A 23,930-nucleotide genomic window follows, 5' to 3' on the forward strand; every position below is an offset into this window, starting at 1 on the left:
ATGAAGCTGGGAGGGGGCACAGCCAGGCCAGCCAAACTGAAGTAGCAAAGGGCTACTCGATAGCATGCTGATTGTAGAATCATAGAATCATAGAATCATAGAATCATTTTGGTTGGAAAAGACCTCTAATATCATCAGATCCAGCCATTATCCTAACACTACCAAGCTCAACTCTAAACCATGTACCTAAGCACCACATCTATATGTCTTTTGGACACCTCCAGGGATGGTGACTCCAACACCTCCCTGGGCAGCCTGTTCCAGTGTCCAACCACTCTTTCAGGAAAGAAATTTTTCCGTATATCCAATCTAAATCTCCCCTGGCGCAGCTTGAGGCCGTACCTCTTGTCCTGTCACTAGTTACTTGGGAGGAGAGACCAACACCAGCCTCACTGCAACTTCCTTTTAGGTAGTTGTAGAGAGCAATAAGGTCTCCTCTCAGCCTCCTCTTCACTAGGCTAAACAATCCCATTCCCTCAGGCACTCCTCATAGGACATGTTTTCCAGACCCCTCCCCAGCTCCCTTGCCCTTCTCTGGACCCGCTCCAGGGCCTCAACGACTTTCCTACACTGTGGGGCCCGAAACTGGACACAGTACTCAAGGTGTGACCTCACGGTACTGAGTACAGGGGCACAATTGTTCCCTGCCACCTTCCGTGTGTCCTGTCTAGTGATAGGATGGGAAAAGGTTATTGTCATGGTCATTTCTTTTTCTGACAGCAGAAGTGACACAGCTGGCAGTCAGTGTCGGTGCCCAGCTGAGGGAGGGAACATCAGTGAGTCCTTCAGCCTGTTTGACAGCAGGTTCCCCAGGGAAACCACATGGGAGCCCAGAGGGGGCAGAGAAAGGGCTGCCTTGGGCTGCTCCCCTGCTGCTGAGCTGGGCTGGGCTCCTGGGGTGGGGGGAGCTGCTGGCAAGCGGGCAGCGCTGCAGAGAGACAGCTCTGCCCAGGAGCAGCTCCTGTGCAAAGCGCAGCAGGGCTGAGGGCACTGCCTGTGGGCACCAAGAGGAGAGACGTGAGGCTGAGAGAGCTTAATGCCAGTCTGGAGGGGAGGAAGCTGAGAGTTTCCTGGAAAAGAAATCTTTACAGTCATCTACACGGTAAGTCTCTGGGATCAGGGCAATGCAGCTGGTGCTTCTGGAGGGCTATCCAAAACCTGGAACACCCCACAGCACAGAGAATCTTTCACGAGGATTCCAACAGTTTCTCTAGTGTAGAGGAGGAGGACGTGCTCCAGGTGAGGGACTCCCTGCTGCCCCACCAGATGCACCGGGCACGATGGCTGCCTTCTCTCAGGGACACCTGCGGGGTGTGAAGGTAGGTGTGCAGGCAGGGGTGCCCAGGGCTGCCCTTCAGAGCAGGGTCCCTGCCCCCCAGGGGCTGTGTGCCGGGGCAGGGACTCTGCTGCCTGCCAGGGTCAGCTCTCAGCCTGCCCAGGGAGCTCCCCATGGCGCTGTGGGGCGACGCTGTGGGTGGAAGGAGTGACCCCCAACCAGGGAGGCTCTTTCTGCTGGTGGGAGGGAACTGCGTGGGTCAGGGCTGCTCCCAGCTCCAGATCACCCCCACAACATTTGCAGAGGCTCCTTCTGGAAACAGCACGTCAAGGAACTGTTCACCTGAAGGGAAGAAACCTGAGCTTTGAGTTTTGTCCTCTTGGTGTGCTGGGTGGGCAGGGAGAAATGGGAATTTATTTCTGCATTGTGCACCAGGCCTTGAGACCCCATTTGTTGTTGGGACTTGTCTGAGCTGCTCATTAGCCCCTGCCCACACAGAGATGCCCCTGGGCAGGGCCCTGCTGCCAGGAGGTGTCTGCAGGGCAGAGCTGTGGACGTGGCAGGTGGGATGGGGTCTGTGAGTGTGAGGAGGGAGGAGATGTGGGGAGAGAAAAACAGGTCCTGGCCCAGACAAGCTCCAGGAAGCAGAGACATGGGCAGGGAGGGGGAGAGAACTGCTCCCAGACACGCTGTGGGAGGGGGATTCAGGCATCTCCCTGCCATGCCCTGCAGTGCAGACGCCTTCCCTGGAGCAACCCCCTGGTCTCCTCACTCACCCAGCAGAGCCTCTGCCCTTAATGTCACGGGGATTTGGTCAGGAGTTGCCTTCCCAGCAACCTGAGCACCACAGAGGAGACACACTCGAGTGTCCGACTGTGTCTGCCTCTCCTGGCTCCGCTGGCAGGGGGACTTTGGCATCTCCTCTTCTCCCTGCTGCCCTCCTTCTTGCTGTTACACTCACTGGTGTGAGGGGATAAGGACTGAAGTGCAGCTGAGACACCAACGCTGCATGTACTGTCGTTGTCCTGGTTTCGGCTGGGATAGAGCTATTTCTTCTTCATACCACGAAGAACAGTGCTGTGGTTTAGATTCAGTACGGGATTTGGTTCGAGCAGAATGCTGATAGTACACTGATGTTTTAAGCTGTTGCTAAGAAATCGAGGACTTTTCAACTTCCCATGTCTTACTAGCGTGCAGGTGCCCCAGAAGCTGGGAGGGAACATAGCCAGAACAATGGACCCAAACTGGCCAGTGGGGTATTCCACATCGTACAACGTCATGCTCAGGACATGGATGAGGGTTAGCTGGGGGTCTGGCTCTCTCCCTTACCGTGACTGTGGTTTCAGGATTTTCTCCTCTGGGATCACTAACCAGGAATGGGCTGGGCCTCTGTCAGTGGGTGGTGGGCAACTGCATTGTACGTTACTCATGTATATGCACTATTATTACCATTATGATTTAAATTTTGTTTTATTTCTGTTATTCCATTGTTTTAATCTCAACCTATGAGTCTCCTTACCTTTACCCCTCAATTCTCTCCTGTTCCCTGAGGCAGGGGAGGGTGTGCGAGCAGCTGTCACTTGCCTTTCAGGACCAAGACAGTGTCAGAAGAAGTGCAGCAGAAATGCCAAGGATTTCTGCCTTAAAAGCACTCCTCAGCTGTGATGGCACAACCAGAATAGAATACACAAACCACAGTTCCCACTACCCGGCTCTGCTGTTGGGGGAATCGTGTTGGGAGCCCCAATGCTGAAAAGGTCTTTGATACCAGAAGTGGATTTAATCTCAGACCACTCTGTGTTCCTCTTGACCTCTCGCTGTAGGTAAGACTCTGACTCCTGCAAAGCCCACAACAGAACCTCCTGCTCTCTGGGGCACCCTCAGCAACCAGCAACCAGAGCTCACAAAGGTCTTCCTGAAGAGGGAAGGGCAGTTTGGGGGATGTTCTTTGGGAAATTGAATAGATCACACCCCGAGACGTCTGCCCGAACTTGTCACTGTCTTTACCTTTTGAACAGGTCCCCGTGCCCAGAGGGACAAAATGTCCAATGCCAGCTCCATCAACCTCTTCCTCCTCATGGCGTTCACAAAGACATGGGAGCTGCAGCTCTTGACCTTTGGGCTCTTCCTGGGCATCTACCTGGCTGCCCTCCTGGGCAACGGACTCATCATCATCACCATAGCCTGTGACCCCCACCTCCACACCCCCATGTACTTCTTCCTCCTCAACCTCTCCCTCCTCGACCTGGGCTTCCTCTCCACCACTCTCCCCAAAGCCATGGCCAATTCCCTCTGGAACACCAGGGCCATCTCCTACTCGGGATGTGTTGCCCAGGTTTTTCTATTTCTCTTTCTCGGTTCAGCAGAGTATTTTCTTCTCACCGTCATGGCCTACGACCGCTACGTTGCCATCTGCAAACCCCTGCACTACGGGACCCTCCTGGGCAGCAGAGCTTGTGTCCACATGGCAGCAGCTGCCTGGGGCAGTGGGTTTCTCTATGCTGTGCCGCACACGGCCAGTACATTTTCACTGCCCCTCTGCCAGGGCAATGCTGTGGACCAGATCTTCTGTGAAATCCCCCAGATCCTCAAGCTCTCCTGCTCACACTCCTACTTCAGGGAAGTTGGCGTGATTGTGGCAAGTGTCTGTTTACTCTGTGTTTGTTTTGTGTTCATTGTGGTGTCCTACGTGCAGATCTTCAGGGCCGTGCTGAGGATCCCCTCGGAGCAGGGACGCCACAAAGCCTTTTCCACCTGCCTCCCTCACCTGGCCGTGGTCTCCCTGTTTCTCAGCACTTGCATGTTTGCCTACCTGAAGCCCCTCTCCATCTCCTCCCCATCCCTGAACCTGGTGACTGCAGTTCTCTACTCACAGGTGCCTCAAGCGTTGAACCCCCTCATCTACAGCATGAGGAACCAGGAGCTTAAAGATTCTGTTAAGAAACTGATTCTTCACAAGTTTTTCAATAATGAAAAAATTTCGACCTTTATCCGAGAATGATTCATGAAGTATCTGGTTCCAGAGTGCCTTGGCTATTTTTGGTTTGCTTGAGTTATTTGCTGTTGTATTTTGAAAATACTTTGATTTTGTTTCTTGGGATTTTGTTTTTTATTGTTATAATTGTTGTTATTATTATTATTGCTGTTATCGTCATTCATGGTTATGAGGCTGATCACACAAATGTTTGCACTTTTGTCACTTCTTCTGAGGCCTGGAGCTACTTTGGGTCACCTGGTGCCTTTATAAAAGTGGGTCTGACACTGGCTCAGAGTCGCCTCTTTCGCAGCAGCTCGCTAATAAAAATAGATTTTCCCAGTGCAGTGCTTTCAGGCTGGGTTCTTTCGCCAAAGCAGCCTGAGGACCTGCACCTCTCAAGTTCCTCTTCCTCCATGGTGTTGGGAATAAAAAGCTCAGGGTTCACAGCATTTTAGAGACATAGGACCAAACTTGGGAGTCACCAGTGGGTGTCTGGTGACATGTAAGGTGGTGAGTGCAATTGAGGGATGTACCAGGGCTTTCCCACAGGAGACACTAAAGTCACCCATCCTCTAGGAGGGGAATGTAGAGGTGCCGGGAGAGCTGGGCAGTTCTGCAGGGACAGCATGTTCCTGGGGATGTGTGGAGATGGAAGAGGGCTGCAAAGATGGGCTTTGGGGCTGAGAGTCCAGGGCACGTGCAGACCTCCTCTGGGCACTCTCCAGTGCCTCCTCCCTTGTCTACAGCAGGAGTTCCCAGAGAGGGACGCACGAGACCAGGTGTGGGCACCCCAGGGCTCACTGGAGGGGGATGAAAACTCAAGATGTCTGGGTGGCCACGCTCCTCCTAATGCATCCCCCTGTGCAGCTGGCCTTGTTCGTGGTGGGTGCTCACCGCTGGCTTGTACGGTGTCCCTCGTGGTGCCCAGGCCATTCTCCCCTGGGCCACTGCTCAGCCACTCACATCCCAGCTGGCCCTGGTTTATGGGCTTATTCTTCCACCCCAATGCCACTTCTCCTTGTAAACTTCAGAGGTTCCTGTTGGCTGAATCCCAGAGTTCCTCAAGTTCTGCCTGCACTGAAGCTCCTTTTGGCCTGGCAGCAGCACCTTCTCCTTCCTGCAGATCACCTTCACCTCCACCAAAGGCCCTCAGGGGTAGCAGAGACCCCACTGACAGCAAACCCATGTCTTGCTAGGGCTGCACTTCCCAGCCCTCTTTCTCTCTGCCCTTGGGGACAGCGGGATTTGCTCCCTCCCTTGGCATCCAGGTGCAGCTTTCTTTGTCCATCTGCTGCCCACTTGGCCGTGTCTGTGCTCTGAAGCAAAGCCTTTGCACACACGGGGACTTGGACCCTCTGCACCAGGTTTCCCTAAGACAAGTCAGGGCTTGGCCAGTAGCCACCCCTGAGGTACCACAGCTCACGTGTGCACCAATGCCCCCATCCAGGGGTGCAGGCAAGTTGGGAGAGAGCCTGTGCTTTTTGATATGGATGGAGTAACACAGCCAAGGCGTGGTGGGACAAGTCACATAGCCTGGAGTGCTGCAATGGGTGGGTGCCAGCTTTTCACAGAACCACAGAATCACGGAAGGGTGGGGGTTGGAAGGGCCCTTTGGAGATCATCTAGTCCAACCCCCCTGCTAAAGCAGGTTCACCTAGAGCAGATCACACAGGACTGCATCCAGGTTGGTTTTGAATATCTCCAGAGAAGGAGACTCCACAACCTCCCTGGGCAGCCTGTTCCAGTGCTCTGTCATGTAAAATTCCGTCACCTTAAGTCTGCTTCCAGCACCTGCCACACCAGATTTTCAACCTCTGTGTCATCACAAGCAACTTGACAGCTATCTTCCAACTGAATAAGACTGGTTCTACTGCCTGCTACACCAGGTTTTCAACCACCTGTGACATCACAAGCACCTTTATAGCAAGATTTTAGCCGCATAAACCTGCTTCCAGTGCCTGCCACAGCAGATTTTCAACCACCTCTGACATCACAGGCACATTCTTGGCAACTTTGCACCACCACTCGCCTACTTCCAGCACCTGCCCCACACGTGTTTCAACCACCTCTGACATCACAGGCACCTTCACTGCTACATTCCAGCACCACAAGCCTGGTTCGAGTGACTGCCACACCAGATTTTCAACCTCTGTGACATCACAGGCACCTTTACTTGCCTTCCACCACTGTAAGCCTCATTCCAGTGACTGCCACACCACAGTTTCAGCGACCTCTGACATCACAGGCACCTGCTCAGCAAGCTTCCATCACCATAAACCTGCTTCCAGTGACTGCCACACCAGATTTTCAACCTCTGTGACTTCTCAGACACTGTTACAGCAAACTTCCACCACCGTAACCCTACTTCCAGCACCTCCCACACTGTATTTTTAAAAACTGTGACATCACAGCCACCTTCACAGCTAACTTCCACCACCATAATCCTGCTTCAAGCAACTGCCACACCGTATTTTCAACCCCTGTGACATCACAGGCACCTTCACCACAAGCTTCCACCACCATAAGCCTGCTTTCAGTACCTGCCACACCACATTTTCCACCACTTCTGACATCAGAGGCACCTTCATGACAAGATTCCATCAGCATAAGCCTGTTTCTAGTGACTGCCGCACCATGTTTTCGATCACTTCTGACATCTGTAATGGGTCTGCCTGAGACGCAGCCCTCACCGTGCTGTGCAGTGGTAGCTGGATAACACACCCGTGTTTTGACTACTGCTGAGTAGGGTTCACACAGCATCAAGGCTGTTTCCCCAACATTTCCCCAGGAGGCTGGGGGCGGGTAAAATCTTGGGAGGGGCTATAGCCAGGACAGCTGACCCAGACTGTCCAAAGGGATATTCCATCCCACATGACGTCTGCTCAGCAATATAAGCTGGGGAAAACAGGAAGAAGGGGGCGGGGGGACACATTCGTTTTGTGTTTGTTGTCCAGAGCAACCACTACGTGTACCGGAGCCCTACATCCCAGGAAGTAACTGGACATCGCCTGCTGATGGGAAGTAGAGAATAAGATCCTTTGTTTTGCTTTTGCTTCTGCGCGCAGCTATTTGCTTCATTAAACTGTCTTTCTCTGACCCACGTGCCTGTTGTTATATTTTCTCTCCCCTGTCCAGCTGAGGGGGTGAGAGTGATAGAGTGGCTTTGGTGGGTACCTGGCATCTAGCCAGGACCAAACCACCACAACTGGTCACAAGCAGTGTCCCCCAGGGCTCAGTATTGGGGCCGGTCTTGTTTAAAATCTTAATCGATGATCTGGATGAGGGTATCGAGTGCTCTCTAGGTGAGTTTGGAGATGGCATTAAATTGGGTGGTAGTATTGAACTGCTTGAGTGTAGGAAGGACCTGCAGAGGGTTCTGGACACACTGGATCGACAAGCTGAGGCCAATGCTATGAGGCTGAACAAGGCCAAGTGCCGGGTGCTTGGGTTACAACAAATTTCTGAGGAGATATTCAAAACCCACCTGGACACAGTCCAGTGTAACCTGCTGTGGGTGAACCTGCTTTAGCAGGGGGGTTGGATTAGACCATCTCCACAGGGCCCTTCCAACCCTCACCTTTCTGTGATTCTGTGATTCTGTGACCTTGAGGAGAGGAGCCTGGGCATGATGAGGGAAGCCCCAGTAGTCAGTGGGACATGCTGACCATGAATAAGGCCTGCTGCACACAGGGCTGTATTAGGGGCAGTGTGGCCACCCAGACAGGAGTTATCATGGCCCTTGACTGAGCACTGGTTTGGCCACATCTGGATTAGTGAGTCTGCATGTGGAGCGCTCTGTTCGGGAGAAATGGGAAGGAACTGGAGAGGCTCCAGACAGGATCTGACAGGATGGGGTTTGGGGTCTGTGTGGAGGGCTGAGGGACCTGGGCTTCTCTAGGCTGATGAAGTGCACTCCCAGGGCTCTCTAATAACTGCTTCAAGGATGGTTTCAGAGATGAAGGAGCTTTTCTCGGTAGAGGGAAAAGAAGGAGACCTCCACAGAGTGCTGCTTGGAAGGTTCAGACTGCATGTGAGGAAAAAGAAATCTCCCTCCAAGGGTAGCCTTGTGGTTGAAGAGGTCCTCCACAGAGAGTCTGGATCAGCCCATGGCTTTGTCTTTCAAGGAACAGGCGGTGAGGGAGGAGAGACATCAGTAAAGGTCTAGAAATGCTGAGGGCAGAGCTGTGTGGGAAAGCAAGATGGGTGTGTGCAGCCGGCAAGGGAAGAGGGGCAGGCGTGGCAGAGTGCAGGACAGCCTGCAGCAGAGATGGCCGAGGGCTCTGGCAAGGCTCAAAGGCCCAACAGGAGCAAGGCCTTGGGCCCCTTGGCTATGGCAGTGGCCTCTGCCACCAAGGCCTCCCAGGCAGAACTTTCCGTTTCTCCTTGCCCGTTGCTTGGGGAAGGCGGGAGGGCTTGTCCAGTTTCCCTGCCTTTGGCACTGCTCCCCCTCACACCCCACTGCCCCCGGGAAGAGCCCTGAGCCCCCCGCGAGGGGCAGGATCTGCCTGCCCAGGGCCTGAGGCTCAGGCTTTGGACTTTCTGCTGGGTGAAACAAAGCCAGGGTTTTCTCAGCACTCCAGCCCCCTGCACAGGGCCTTTGCCTGCCTGCAAGCACAGCCTCCAGTTCTCTGCTCTAAGGAGTCCCTGGGGAGGCTGTGTCAGCAGTGGCCCTCAGTGGGGCCAGTCAGTCCTTCAAGGGACTTTGGGGTTTGCTTCTCACTTGGGCGAATTGAGCAGTTTGCTCAATCTCTTCCCAGTCGCTAAGATTCTTTTTCTTAAGGCCAAATACCCCATGGGGCTCATTAAAAGACAGAAAGCCCTAAGGAGATATTTCTCTTCCTTTCATTTTCTTTAAGTCTTTGAGATTTCTACAGCTAATTGTAGTTCTTTCAGAATGTAGGTACAGAGGAAAATTGAATAGTGCACCTTATTAAAATTAATTTAAAATTGTATTTTTAATCAATTTTCATTTTAGAGAAGACGTGATAGTAGGATTCTGTAATTGATATAGATGCAGAATGTCTCCTCAGCAGGTCTGGACAGCTAGGAACAGCAGTCCCTTGAGGTCTGACACTTTATGGACAGCTTTGCTGCTCACCTCCTCTACCTCTTCATTGCTGTGTTTGTTCAACGGTGTCCTGGGTTACAGTGTAAAATGTGCCAAAAGAAAAAAAATATATTCTATTACCATCTTCAGGAGCTGTTGAGACCAGGTGGGGCGGTGCTCCCTGCCTCCCCCCTCTGGACTATCTCCTGTTCATGGGCACAACAATGCCTTATCGCCTGACCCATCGGTAACTCGCTCCTGGGCTATCTCCTGTTAATGGCCCATCAAGGAACTGTCTCACGACTCCCCATCCCATTGTGAGATGCTCCGCCCGGGGAGGGGGGGGAAGGAGCCAAGCAGTCCATGCCAAATAAAAACGGAGATTTTGAACACCCTAGCAGCCTTTCTTCCACTGGATTCCCAGAGGAGCTTTTCCCCCCACTGGAGTTCCAGAGGACAAGAGCTACCTACCAACCACTGGACCTTCCGAGGAAGACCAGAGCCTTCTACAAGATCGCTGCTTCAACAGAACTACATCCATCGCTTCAGGAGGACTGCAGCCAGCATCTTATCGGACTGCTACTGCCACCCTAACAGGGGGTCAGGTTGTATTCCTGACTCTGTCAGTGTAAACCAGTGGGTTGTTTGTTTTTCCCTGCCTTGTGTTATATATATATATATATATATTAGTAAAGAACTGTTATTCCTATTCCCCATATCTTTGCCTGAAGGCCCGTTAATTTCAAAATTATAATAGTTTGGAGGGAAGGGGGTTGCACTCTCCATTTCAAGGGAGGCTCCTGCCTTCCTCCACAGACACCTGTCTTTTCAAACCAAGACAGGGTGGCCCTGCTTGAGCAGGGAGTTTGGACCAGGTGACCTCCAGAGGTCCCTTCCAACCTCCACCATTCTGCGGTTACTGAGATGACTGTTGTCAGCAGGGCGTAGCCAGGTGCTCTGTACAGCCTGTTTGTGTGTCCAGGTAAACACAGTTGCATCCAAACGGTGTCTTGAAGTTGATGACCCTGCAGCTGTAAAAGTTACTGGCAGGTTTGGGCGCTGTTAGTGAAAACTGATTTAATTTGGAAAGCAGAAGAAAAGAAAGATATTAACTCCAGAGACCATGTCAGCTTGGGTTTGTTCCTCAGTGACAGGTTCTTTTCCTGAAAATTGCAGAGAAAGTAGGAGCAGACCCTGCTTATTTCCATCCCAGTTGTGCCTCTGTGCTGTTTGCTGCCTAAACCAGTGTGTGCTACAGCAAGGCTGTATGTCCTGTTTCAGGTGCAATATCAGTACGCGGTACCCAGTGGGAATGTTGAAAGGGCCGTGGGATGCTGCAGCTAATCCATAATGCTTGGCATTGCTCCTCAGGGGAGGTTTGCAATACAAGTTTTCTGAGTTGTGTATGATGAGATGTACAATGAGTCTTTCCTTTTGTGTTTGAAACTGCCGAGGTGGGTTTCTGTGTAGCACAGTTCTGGTTAAGCAGTGGGAACTGGAAACTGATTCGGGCCTCACTTCTGCGGGTCCTGCCTTCAGATCAGTAATGAACACGTTTTTATTGCTGCCACCCCTATTATATTTGTCATCCAGTTGAGGAGGTTGTTTTCTGGAGTTCTCGATACAGCAGCTTTTGTATTTCCTTTTAAAAAGCTGTATATTTAACCTAGCTAAAATGTTACAAAAGACTTTCATCACAGATGAATCTTCCTTCATGTTCTTGTGTGGTTTTATCCATCGACCGTTAAGCAAATGGTTTTGTGGCATTCACATTTGTAAGCAGTGAAACCCAGTGTAGTGTCTGTAGGAAACTGAGAGAGATTACAGGCAGTTTCCTACATTGAGGTAAAATGAAACTGGTTTTATAAATACTTGGGATCAACTATTTTGACTTTTGGGCTGTTTGAATTAGCTTTGTAATACTGAGGCTTAATCATCTTTACTGTTAGGTGTAAATAGCAGCAGGAAAACCAACCCAGTTCTGCTGCGAGTATTATCTGTTCCTCTGTTTCCTACCACAGAAGTGGGTTTTTTTACCCTCAGATTAATGTTCAGGTTGGAAGGGACCTCTAGAGATCGTTTAGTTGGTCCAGGCGCCCTGCTCCCATCGGGGTCACCTAGACCAGCTCCAGGGATGGAAACGCCACAACCTGTCTGGGTAAGTTCCAGTGTTTGACCACCCTCACAGAAAAACAAAACAAACAGCAAGAGGAGGGGGGAAAAAAAAAAAAAGAAAGAAAGAAACCAAACCCACCCAAAACTTACTTTTTAAGTTTCTTGTGTTTCCAGTTGTGCCTGTTGCCTCTTGTCCGTTCACTGGGCACCACTTGGGTGAGTCAGACCCACTCTTTTTTACTGCTTCCCATCGGGTTTTTATACGCATCGATAAGATTCTTTCCCGCCGCCCCCAGTCCTTCTTGAGGCTACAAAATCCTGGCTCACACAGCCTTCCCTTGTATGTCCGATGCTCCAAGCCCTTCATCGGGCTCCAGTATGTCCGTGTTTGCCTTGTACTGGGGAGCCTAGACCTGGGCCCAGCACTCCAGATGTGTCTCACCAGTGCTGAGCAGAGGGAAAGGGTCACGTCCCTCGACCTGCTGGTGCTCTTCCTAATGCAGCCCGGGACACTGTTGGCCGCCTTTGTGGCCGAGGCGCGTTGCTGGCTGCTTCACCCAGGACCCCGGGTCCTGTTCTGCAGAGCTGCTTTCCAGACAGTCTGCCTCCAGCCCGCAGTGAGGGACGGGGTTGTTCCTCCCCGCGTGAGGACTTTGCATTTCCCCTTGTAGGGCTTCAGGAGATTCCTCTCTGCCCGCTTCTCTGGCCTGCCGAGGTCCTGCTGAATGTCAGCGCAACCCTCTGGTGTGTAAGGCACTCCTCCAAATGTTATCATCTGCAGACCTGCTGAGGGTACACCTGTTCGCTGTCCAGGCCGTTAATGAAGGTGTTCAGCAATACTGGCCTCAGTATTGACCTCTGGAGCGCCACTAGTGACTGGCCTCTGTGTTGCATTACCGCAAGGCTGCTTCTCCTCACTTCAGTTTCATTTCTCTCTCCACTGCATAACAGCCAAATCTGGTTTAGAGCTCTCCAGTGTGCGTTTTGTTGTTACCTCTTCCTTTTTTTAACATGCCGTCCTCTGGGGTGAACGTGTACGCGCTGCATTTCATTTCTGATTACAGCAAGGCTTGTTTTGTAGCTTTTAGAAAACGTCTATGCAGATATCTTGGGTATGACTAAAGTAAAAGTGATAAATCCTGGGTCTGTGTTTTCTGATTTTGATGGTATGTATTACCTGAACAGAAAACACAGGAATGATCTAAAATAACTGAATGGAAGTCATCATTTGACTAAAAAGGTCACCTGAGAAGATTCAAGATGACTTTGTAAAATTAAAAACTGTCACAAAAATTTTTTGTAGCTTTTTGCAGTCATCAAGATGACGGGGATGAGGGAGATCCAATTTTAAAAATCAAAACAACTGAAAAAGCTGCTTTTGTCAGGGCTCTTGCCAAAGATCTGTACAGAAACTAAGCAGCCATGAAATAAGAAGTGCTTTCCTGTGATCCTGCTAAAAACTTGATCCTGTTACTCTGTAATGGTTGAGAAAGAAAATTAAATGTTAGGAATTACGGAGCAAGGAAAATATAAGCCAATAAATGTAAATGTAAAAATCTGTAGTTTGCTTGCACCTCAAAGAACTGCAGTTGTAGCCTCTTCATAACCTTTTCCCCATCAAAACGGATATAGGAGAACTGGTAAAGGTGACACGGGTAATCCAAATGTGTCTAGCAAGTTAGGATTCCAGAGCAGACAAAACTGGGTAAGGAAGGTAAAAGCCTGGGAAATCTTGAGGGATTTAAAGGGAAATATGCATTGGCTGTTCCAATGCAAGCGCCAGAACTCATCAAATGAAGGCAGCAAATGGCAGCTACCGAATAGGAGCTGATTTTTCACCCACGGGTTGTTGAACTGCGGAGTTCCTTGCCACAAGACAGTACAAATGCTTAAAGTCTGTGTTGCTTTAAGAGGAGTTAAAGTCTTTGAAGAAAAATCCATTGGGAACTATTAAATTTGTCAGAATCATGCCTGGCCCAGGAAGCTGCAAGTGCTTAGAAGCTGGGAGAGTTCTAGAGAGATTATCAATGGCTGCTTACCGTGTTGTTGAAGCATCGGCTTTTGGGTACTTGATGGAACCCGATACGGGGGTAGTTGCATCTTTGGGCTTCCCCAGCAGAGCAACAGCATCTCTTCTGTTGGCATCCTGCGTGCCTGGCCAGGAGAACACGGTGTTTCAGAAGAGCTGTGTTCACACACTCCTTCCTTGAGGTTTGAACATCTGTGTACTCTTCTGATGCCTTCAGAATATTTTGGTGCTTTTGACACCTGTGACCTGTTCAGAAAAGGTCTGACTTGTAGACATCTCCCAAGGACAGAAAACCCTAAGAACGGATTTGGATCTTCAGTTGAAAGTTGTTGTCAGCTGGACCTTGGTGAATTTTTAAATGCTTAATATATGAAAACAGGAACACATGGCAGTTTAAATACGAATTGGCCGTCAAAGGTCACAAATTTCTCCAGCACAAAGGTCTCCAATTTGTTCTTCAGGAATAATAACTGACTGCGTGAACCTTGTTATTACCTTCCCCTGATGGCTCAAATGGAGATGATGCACTGGTTGCAACAGTAGTGCCTCTGGTACAGTCTTCAGAGGTATTGAAGGTTGTTCGGAAAAACTTGTGACCCCTCACACTTCAAGATTTGCCTTTTCTTTGGTAAGAGAAATGGTAAGTGTTGCAGTCAAAAGTTTCTTAGCCCTCCAATGACCACCAAGGTCTACTCTGCTGTAGAAGTACGGCTGAGCAATCTCTTCCGTTTGGGACAGGTAACTAATGTGTCTCTGCTTTGGTTCTCAAAGGCTGAGTCGCAGCTCGTGCCTTGCAGGACAGCTGTGTCCGCACTGCAGTTGATGCGTTTAGTTCCATCAGCAAAGCTCTCCATAGTACCCGCCTTCGTGACAGAAGCCGTTGTTCAAGATGCTGGAATTGGGGTGCAGATGAAGAGTTCCTCAAAGAAGAAAGGTCACTTCTCTGGGAGCTGCACGGTTCTTAACTGCGATGTCCCTGTGTGTCTCACAGCTGGGCTTCCTTCCCTGCAGTTGTGAAGTCCCACACAACGTGGGTTCAGTTCTAGCGAAGGGAACCAGGGTTGTAGCCTTTAACATCTTTGGACATAAAATTGGAGTGGGCCTGCAGGACGTAGGTGTGATCTCCACAGCCCTGGTATTCATAGTATTGGTGTTCTTGTGACAGGAGGTAGATGCACACCCAGAAGTGGAATGTGTAACGCTTAAAATGTTTCTAAGAACTCGTGTTCTTGTAAGGTCAGTATTCTTTTCTGCCTGAGCTGCAGGAGAAAGACAAGGAAATGTTGACAGTGAGGAGCTCCTCTCAAAAATGTCATGCCCTAAGTGTGAGCTTGCTTTCCGTCTGGGCTATCCAGAACTCACTTTACAAGTAAAGCCTTGAGTTAGAAATCCTTCAGGGCAGAAATAACTTTTTTTTTTTTTTAAAATGTTGTGCACTCATGTGCATGCAGGTAGCTTTCAAGTAACATTGGGCATTGCTTAACCAATATATTTGCTATGGAAAATATATTGCCATGGACACCATTCCAATGAAATCGAAGGAAGTGCTGTCTTGGACGTGCAAGAGCAGGAAAACCTGGGGGAGTGTTATAGTGTTATTTGGAGATTATGTGGAAGACTGGTAAATACACAATCTTGTGCAATCGGTGACAGTCTTTATGAATTCTTATTTCTCTAGAGAGCTCAAATTGGAAGAGGGATAGCTTGATCCGGTCTTGACTGTCCTGTAACTTGCCTAAATCTGTTCTCTTTTAAGGTCTTTAGATGAAGAGAACCGATTTGCGGCTGAGCTGGATGAATTTGGGTCAGATACAATGAGTGAAATCAATGTTGTTGGGCGAATTATCTTAAATGTTTGGAGAACGATGGGAAATGAGGTAAAGTTTTAAAAGGTTAATGTATTTGACTGACTGGGGGGGGGGGGTTAATTGTAGTAGATATTGTTGAACATTTCTTCTAACTTCTATAACTGTCTCTTCTCTGTTTGTACACCTTTTCAAATAGAGCATTCTACCACTGGGTCAGACTGGGTTTTGCGTGTCGCTGGAATGTGAAATACTGAAGCCCTTACCTTTCAGTCATGTTACGTGATGATGTTCCTTTTCACTCCTTTATGGGTTTTGAGAACAACTTACCTGATTTCACAACTTGTCAAGTGTGGTGCTTTTACGAAATTAACTACTTGAACTTCCTTTAAGCTGTCAGACTTACTCCTTGCTTTGCTGTTTAAGACCTTACATTTAATACTCAGATGGTTCAGTCCTTAGAAGTCCTGTTCTGACCAAATTCAGACCTGACCTTTGTGATTTACTTAGTTCCGCTAATTCTTTTCAACTGATGAGGGATATTCTTTCCTGACTTGTAAATAGTTCGGGACTTCTAGGTATGTATGTTTACCTTTTTTAGCAAAGAATCCTAATACAAAGTTAATAAATTGAGTTGTCACAGTTTTTAAAAAGTAGGGATTTCTCTGACGATGAAAGACATAACGCAGGTTAACGCAGCCTCTGTGTTTTTCTAGGTGCATCTAATGAATTACCCTTTTGAAAACGTGGGCTTTCATGTTCTTTGAATGCCCTTCCTTTACATTTCATGTCATGCAAAACAGTTTTCTGTGACCTTATGAAAATACACACACTAACTGAAAAGATACTGGAGAATGATTGTATAAAGACTGTTTTGCTTTTGTGAAGTGTGAGGAAAACCAGATCTTACCTGGGAGCCCCTTGTTCATACGTGTAAGAACTGAATGCCAAAAAGTCTTGCCATCTCACGCGTTCCCTCAATCCAATCCAGTTTGTCTGGCAACTGCAGATCCCCACGGACCCAGCCAACAGAATGATCAACCGTTTTCCATGTGTGAAAGGCAGCGCCTCGTTATAACCCATCAGGACAGTGTTGCTCTTTCTACTAGTAACAACGAGTTTTTATGACAGCTTGTTACAAACCAGCAAACAAAATTCCCCCCAGGACATTCTCACATGGCTCTTTCAAAAACGTGGCACACACAAATAAACACTTATGTATTCTAAAGAGAGACACAGACGGTGCTTCATCACCATTTTCCTTTATTTACTTTCCGAGTGCTGTCTGATTGGTTTGATAATAAGGCAGATGTCTATGGGTGGAGCTATTGATCCAATTTGTTTCTTCTTTTTAAGGCCAGATCCTTAACATGGGAATACGTGTGAGCTAAAGTGAGCATAGGGAGAAATAATCAGTTTAGCTCAGGTACTGGAACAGTCTGTATGCAGCAACATGAGCTTATTTACTCTGCTGTTGTGCTGTGCTCTGTTGTGTCGTTGTACCCTCAATATTTCATCTCTCTGTATGTTTCTGTTTAAAGTACACAAAACCAAAGCAAATGCTCAGTCCCAGTTCCAACGTATCTGAATAGATGGACCATGTTGAAGTTCTGGAAGGTTTTTATTTTGTATGTACTATTCCTCAGAAAGACTTTTAATGAACTGCCAGGTTTCTGTTTTACTTCACGGTGCATGCCAACAAAGCTAGGCTTCAAAGGAGAACAAAACAGTGTGCGAGATGTTAAGACAGTAACTACAGCGGCTTAAAAACAGCCTTTATATGACACGAATCACACTGGGCTTCACTCTTCGCTGGAGTGATTTGGTGTTGTGTGGTGTGAACAGCTCATAAAGCTGAGTGCTGATCTGAGCGTCATTCATGACATACAGATGATTTCTGTTCAAGTTAAATACTTTTCAACTAAGTGGAAACTTGGTTTAGTGCTGAAATTATAAATCTATGTTCAGCCGAGATAGGTGTTGTTAATACAGAAGGTGTTATATTAACAGTTGTTTGGATTGTTAATATTGAAGGGGTTTGTTCCACCAAAGTCCACTCAGTTAAAAAACCCTGTAAACAGGTGAAGAGCAACTGGAGTTTCTGTTTCAGTAGTCCTTTGGGGGAGTGGGGAAAACAGTACAAAGTGTGTCATTGAGATAGGCCTTAACAGCAGTTTGCTGTAGCACTGTCTGTGTCTCTCTTTAGAATACATAAGTGTTTATTTGTGTGTGCCACGTTTTTGAAAGAGCCATGTGAGAATGTCCTGGGGGGAATTTTGTTTGCTGGTTTGTAACAAGCTGTCATAAAAACTCGTTGTTACTAATAGAAAGAGCAACACTGTCCTGATGGGTTATAACGAGGCGCTGCCTTTCACACATGGAAAACGGTTGATCATTCTGTTGGCTGGGTCCGTGGGGATCTGCAGTTGCCAGACAAACTGGATTGGATTGAGGGAACGCGTGAGATGGCGAGACTTTTTGGCATTCAGTTCTTACACGTATGAACAAGGGGCTCCCAGGTAAGATCTGGTTTTCCTCACACTTCACAAAAGCAAAACAGTCTTTATACAATCATTCTCCAGTATCTTTTCAGTTAGTGTGTGTATTTTCATAAGGTCACAGAAAACTGTTTTGCATGACATGAAATGTAAAGGAAGGGCATTCAAAAGCGGTACTAATGGACTGAATGGTTAGTCTCAGAGGTTAAAAATAGCTGTTTATTTTTAACAATGAGTGCCCCAGAGGTAATCACGCCAGTGAGTCTCTTCTACTGACTGAGTCTGAGAATGAATGCTTTTTAAAACAATAACCAGTAAATCGAGAACGCCTTAGAAAGATGGGATGGTTTTCTTCCAGGGCAGGCAAAGCTGCATCGAGTGTGTGCTGAGTGACACGTGCTGTGAAGCAGACCTCTGGGTGAGGTCTGATGGTAAGACAAGAAGGGCTCTGGCTTTATTAAGGAAGTGTCATGCAAGTTGTGTGTGGTTCTGTTATTTCGATACCAGCATCAGAGGGAGCGGGAGCAGGACAGAGTGATACTTACACTGCTCTTCCTTTGAGACCCCAGCAGTTTCCAGCAATACCAAGGGCTTTCCTTGCCCAGATTCCGAGGGACTGGACTAACTAGACTGTTTTCATGGCTTCTCATGAGCCCTGAACAGCACCTGAAACGAGAGACAACTACTCTCACTCATGTGGTCTGCGCTGCTGTTGTCTTCTTTCCTGCCCTCCGTCTTCTTTCCTGCCCTCCGTCTTCTTTCCTGCCCTCCGTCTTCTTTCCTGCCCTCCGTCTTCTTTCTGTCTTAACAGACTGTAGCTGAGCTGACCAGGACTGATTATTTTGCCAACTTCTGTGGACAAAAAGACAACTTGGAAACTGCTGTCCTGAGCAGACCAGCGTTGTCCTGAGCCAGCCCGAAACGGGAGTGTCTGAAGCTGCCGGTTCTTAACACTCCAACCCAACTCAAGAGCGTTGCCATCTTTTCCCTTTGACTGCAGTTGCCTGGGTCACCTCGTGCCCCAGTGCAGGTTCTTGTTGGTCTTGCTGGTGCTGGCCCTGTGTTTTGAGTGGGGGGCGGCCCTGGCCGCAGAACCCCGGTGGTGTTCAGTTGGTATTTGCCAGTTCAGCTCCCTGACCCGGTTCACCACGTTCCCCGAAAAGTGCCGCTGTTGGAGCGAGGGAGGAGAAACGCAGAGCTAGGGCCAGGGAGGGGGGGCTGGCGTGCTGCCGACGTAGGGGTGCTTGAGCGGTCACGGCTGCAGCCCGCAGAGCCTGTCCTGCCTGTCATTTTCTCAGATGGCCGTGCGTGGGGGTGAGCACAGAAACAGGCTGCATGTTCTGTCCTGACTGCTCTTTGCTCTTTCCTTCTGTGCACTCAGGTTTTGTTCCCACTGAAACTTTCCAGATCATAACAATAACAGTTGCAGCAATTCCCAGTCACCTCAAACAATTTTTTTTCTCTCAGAAGAATCATCACTGCCATTGATGTAGATACTCCTTTTCTCCTTAGCTGGAAAAGATGTGAAACGGAATAGCACTAGGAACAGATTTCAGATATGTTATTTTTTCTGTATTTTTATATCTCATATGAAGTTTTACAAGACCTTTTTTAAAGATGGTTTTTTATTTTATTAAGCTATCTTGAATATTCCATAGTAGACTAAACAAATCTAACAGGGAGACGGTCATAGACCTAGGGATTATTAGTCAGATGACTGAAGAACTTGCTGAACACCAGAAAAAAGAAAACAAAACCAACCCAAACCCCTCGCTCTTGCCAGATCCAGTCCCTGAGCACCTCATCACACACCTGAGCTCAGCACTGGACACAACTTAGTGCAAGGCAGCAGCAGCAGCTCATGCTGCTGCAGAGCTACACTTTCAAACCCCAACCTGTTTGTGAGGTAGCAGGGTCTGGTTAAAGCTGTTGGTTCTCTGAGTTCATTGATAACGTCAGAGTTAAAGAAATTATACTGAAGCCATTCAGTACAATACTTGAATGTGTAGTGCGTCAGGCAGAGGGCTTTTGAGCCGTGATTGAGTTGCTTACAAAGAACAGAATCAGGATTACCTGGGGCTGTTCTTGGATATTTTGGGATTTTCAGTCCTTTGCCACCCATGTGTGTAATTTTCAGCTATTTTCTTTTTTATTGTGAATGGACACAGTGAATACCTGGCTATCAGGGCTTTTAAAGCCTTACTAAAGCATTGAGTAATAAATAAATAGGGCTGGTTTTTCTCATGTTGCTACCTCCACATGCAACATTTTGTGATGTCTCGAACAAGGTGACAGTTCTTAAACTTTTGGGTTTTTATGCTTCCTATACTACTTGTGTCATCCTCAGGCAGAAAGCACGATACCCAGAGCAAAGTAGCAGACTTTTGAACTGGGCTAACTTGGATTCTTCCCTTAGTTCTCTTGCTGCAAAGCACGTTCTAGTTACTCCTCATGGTTAAAAGCTTGGAGGCACAATTACCAGCTGACACAGCTCCCGTGTCATTTCTCTGTTTTCCCAGATGTTGAAATAATAATGCAGTGCCTCTTTCCTGGAATGATGACCGGGAAAATGCTCACCAGCTGCATGTTATACTGTGTTTTCTTCAGTGTTCTGCAAGTCCAACAAAAATACAGTTTAGTAAACGCTTGTTCCCTGACTGCAGCATGGCCATCCGCACATGTTGTTGCAGCCTGTTGGATGTTTATTTTTCCATAGGTAAAAATTAGAAGTACTTGATTTTCAGTTATTAGGGCTAAATGATGAGGAAACACATGGAAAAGTTCCACCGTATGTGATAGAAAATGTACCTTAAAAGCGAGAGTGTGGCTGTTTATTTTGGAAAACTGGTTGTCCGTACTTTAAATTCAGGAAATGTGAGTGTGTACTCGCACAGTTGGATACAGCCGTGTTTACTCTGCATTTCTGAAATTACAGTGACTGTATCCAACCTGTTGTGCAGTATCGTGTGGAGTCCCTGGTGCTGCGTATTGCAAAGCCAACGAATTGTGTTCCTGGGACACCCAGCATCCAGCAGCGAGCTCAAGGGAAAGCCTTGCAACGTGCTCCCTCAGTACCGGAGCCAGAATCCCGCTCCTGCGGCAGTGCTGTTCTCGTGTGAGCCTTCCAGCCGTTAGAGCCTTCCGCTGGGATAGCGCACAGCTACTGGTTTTCAGCCTGCCTGGGACAGGTTGAAAGCTTAGGGAAGTAAGTGGTTCATCTTTTCTCACAAACTTGAATTCCCTGGAGACTTTAGCACCTTTTCAGAGGTACTGAGAACCCTTGGGTGTCACTGGAAACCAGGGGCAGGTGTGAATAGCAGCATTTTCTGCTACACAATAGAGATGATGAAAATCTAGGGGGGGGGGGGTATGCACACACACATACCTATGCACATCAATAGGTATTTTTAATTAAACAGAGAATTAGACTCTGTTCTGTTAAAAGAAAAAAAAATCAACTCTGTATGTCCGTGTGTGTACAGCTGTCCCAATCTTGTGGTGAGGCCGGTTTTTCCTGTTGCTTCAGAATGACTTAGAATGTCACATAAATGTACTCCCTGTTTTCCAAACTGGACTGGTATTATTTGGCTGTATGTTAATAAATGATTGTTGTTCTCTTTTGACAGTTGTAGTTCATTCTGGTCTTAACTATGCAAAATGGAAAGATACAATGAGTTACTCTGTGTGGCCTCTCTGATGGAGCTTAACAGCGATTCTGTTGATTGGAAATCTCATGGGTCATTATAACATGTTATTTGTAATTGTACGTAGCTAAGAAATTTTGAATGACAGTATGTTTGTTTATAGCTGAGATTATAATTGTGACTGTATCCTTGCTGGTGTTACCAGCATTTAATGTGAGTTGGTGGGTTTCCTTGCTCGGGCTGTAAATGAAAGAATTGTCTTCATATTTCATTTTCCTCTCTATCAGACAGGATGCATTCCAATCTGGCCGTGCATCTCTCAGAGCCCTTCCTGACTGACTGTACCAGATTAGAGATGATACCGCAGTGTCACCCAGTGGAGGAGCTTTTGTCAAGGTGACGCTGTCAGGGCTCTGTGACAGGCACTTTCCCTTCCTGTTGGCCGAGCAGCTGAACTTCAACTTGATCTTGTGGTTTCTCTTTTGCTGCATTACGAGCAGACAGAAGGGGGGGAGGTTCAGTCTCCCATTTCCCCATGTTTTTTGATATTTGTCAGACGGCTGAACTTCTGGCAGTTCAGGCAATATTTACGCTTTATGCTTTCATGTACACTGAAGGCTCATTTTATCAATAATTAAACTGTGTTTTACTTGTGCCGTTTGGGGATCAAACAGTAATTATCTGTGTGTAACACTTCATTCTTCCTCTGCCTGTAGAGCAGAATGTCTTCCCAGACAAAGAGTCCTGGTTTGGGAGATGAAACTCCCTGACCTGCTTTCTGTTGTTCTCGTTTTATAGGAGGTGTCTGCTGGCTGCTTTGTAAGGAAGTAATAAATATGGCCTGGAGCTCTTTCAAATAATTAGCCAGTCACCAGCATACTTTACTGTTTGCCCATAAAGTAGTGTGCGATAGGGAAAGAGGGTGAAAGGAAAGGAGAAAGTAAAGTGAAAAGAGGACAGAGATGGATAGCTACCACCACGGGTCCAAGGCGTCCCTATGGTCCCAGGTCCAGGCAGCGTCCTGCCGGTCCTAATGATCGTCATGACCCTTGGTGGGGGGAGCTTCCAAAGTTCGGGTGCTGAGGAGCCCTTTTTTATGCCCAGCAGCAGCCCTTGCTCCTCCTCTGTATCTCCGCCTCTTCTTGGCTCCATCGATGCCGAGCGATCCTTCTTGATTACGGTTCTCAGGCTCGTCCCTGGCACCGGAGAACAGCACAGCACTCGTGAGACAAAACAGAGCCCTCTTGCCTCCGCAAGGCTCCCTCCTTTGGCTGTTATCTCCCCCCACAAGGTTTCTAGAAGGGAGAAGCAGATACCAGCATCTCTTATCCTTTTGCTGTTTTCTGCCAGATGAACAAGTTGCTCAGCTCTCGTCCTTGCTCTGTCCGGGGCACAATGACCTCACAGGCCTGGCATTCCCTTCCCAGGATCAGCAACTGCTGCTCAGGCAGCAGACAAAAATGTCAAATGTGTTTGACAATGTTTCTCTGGGCAGTCTGGGGTGCAGCCACGAGTGTTGGCTGTGGTACGTTTTGCCGCTGTTGAGGAAGGTGCAGGCCTGAAGATGCTTGGGAGTTAGCCTGGTTCTCAGCTACTGCTGGACTTTCCCCTTTCCGCGTGAGCTCAGTACCCAGTTTCCCAGTCTCCAGAGGGTCGTCTGGACGTGTGTTTGGTGGTGGTTCATGGTGTTCTGCTGCTGTCTCTGGCAATCTGTTGCATTGCTCGTGGAGAGGCTCTTGTACTAGTACTGTCAAGGTGTCGAATGCAAAATTTACAGATTCTCCTTCTCTAAGATGAGAGTCCAGAAATACTACTGGCTTCCCAATTAGAATGCAGTTTGCTTTTTGTTTTGAGCAGTAGCGTGTTTGCATATGCTGGACGTCGAACATACAGATTGTATCAGTGTTGGAAAATATTCTTTGGAGCAGCACGTGTGGTTTCTGTTTATACAGGTCTTCACCTGAATCTGCTGGGGTTTGGTGACTGAAATCATTTGCACTACTATATTATAGACTATTTTGAATTGATTTTTTTTATTCCTCCCCCCACCCCCAGAAACGGCACTAAACCAATTGATGACTGACATACAAAGTAACCTCCAGTGCCTTGGTCTTCTGCAACCGTACTGCTGGGCAAAGGGAGAAGCTTGTGTTGTAAGAGGACCAGACGCCATGTGGTATCGAGGTAGAGTTGTAGGACTCAGCAGTGCCTATCTCCAGGTAAGTTTGATTATATGGGGGGAGGGGGCATGTGCGTATGAACAGGCGCATGTGTATGTTAAAAAAAAAAAAAAAAAAAAAAGGCAAATAATCCAGTCGTCTACCGTCAGTTTATGATCACACCTTTTTTTCATTCAGCTGACCTGACTATCCAGACGCTCATTCTGCTTAAAAGTGTGGTAACTGTCCGGATGTTAACGTTTCTGTTAAAGATGAATTCTACGTACCTATCTCAGTTGTCACAATCTTTCCCATAGTTTTCCTGGTGATGATAAATGTTCTTAAGTAAAAAGCTCCCCTTGATCCCCTGTAAGTAATCC

The sequence above is a fragment of the Leptosomus discolor genome, unplaced genomic scaffold, assembly GCF_034619465.1.
Source record: "Leptosomus discolor isolate bLepDis1 unplaced genomic scaffold, bLepDis1.hap2 HAP2_SCAFFOLD_41, whole genome shotgun sequence".
NCBI lineage: Eukaryota > Metazoa > Chordata > Aves > Leptosomiformes > Leptosomidae > Leptosomus > Leptosomus discolor.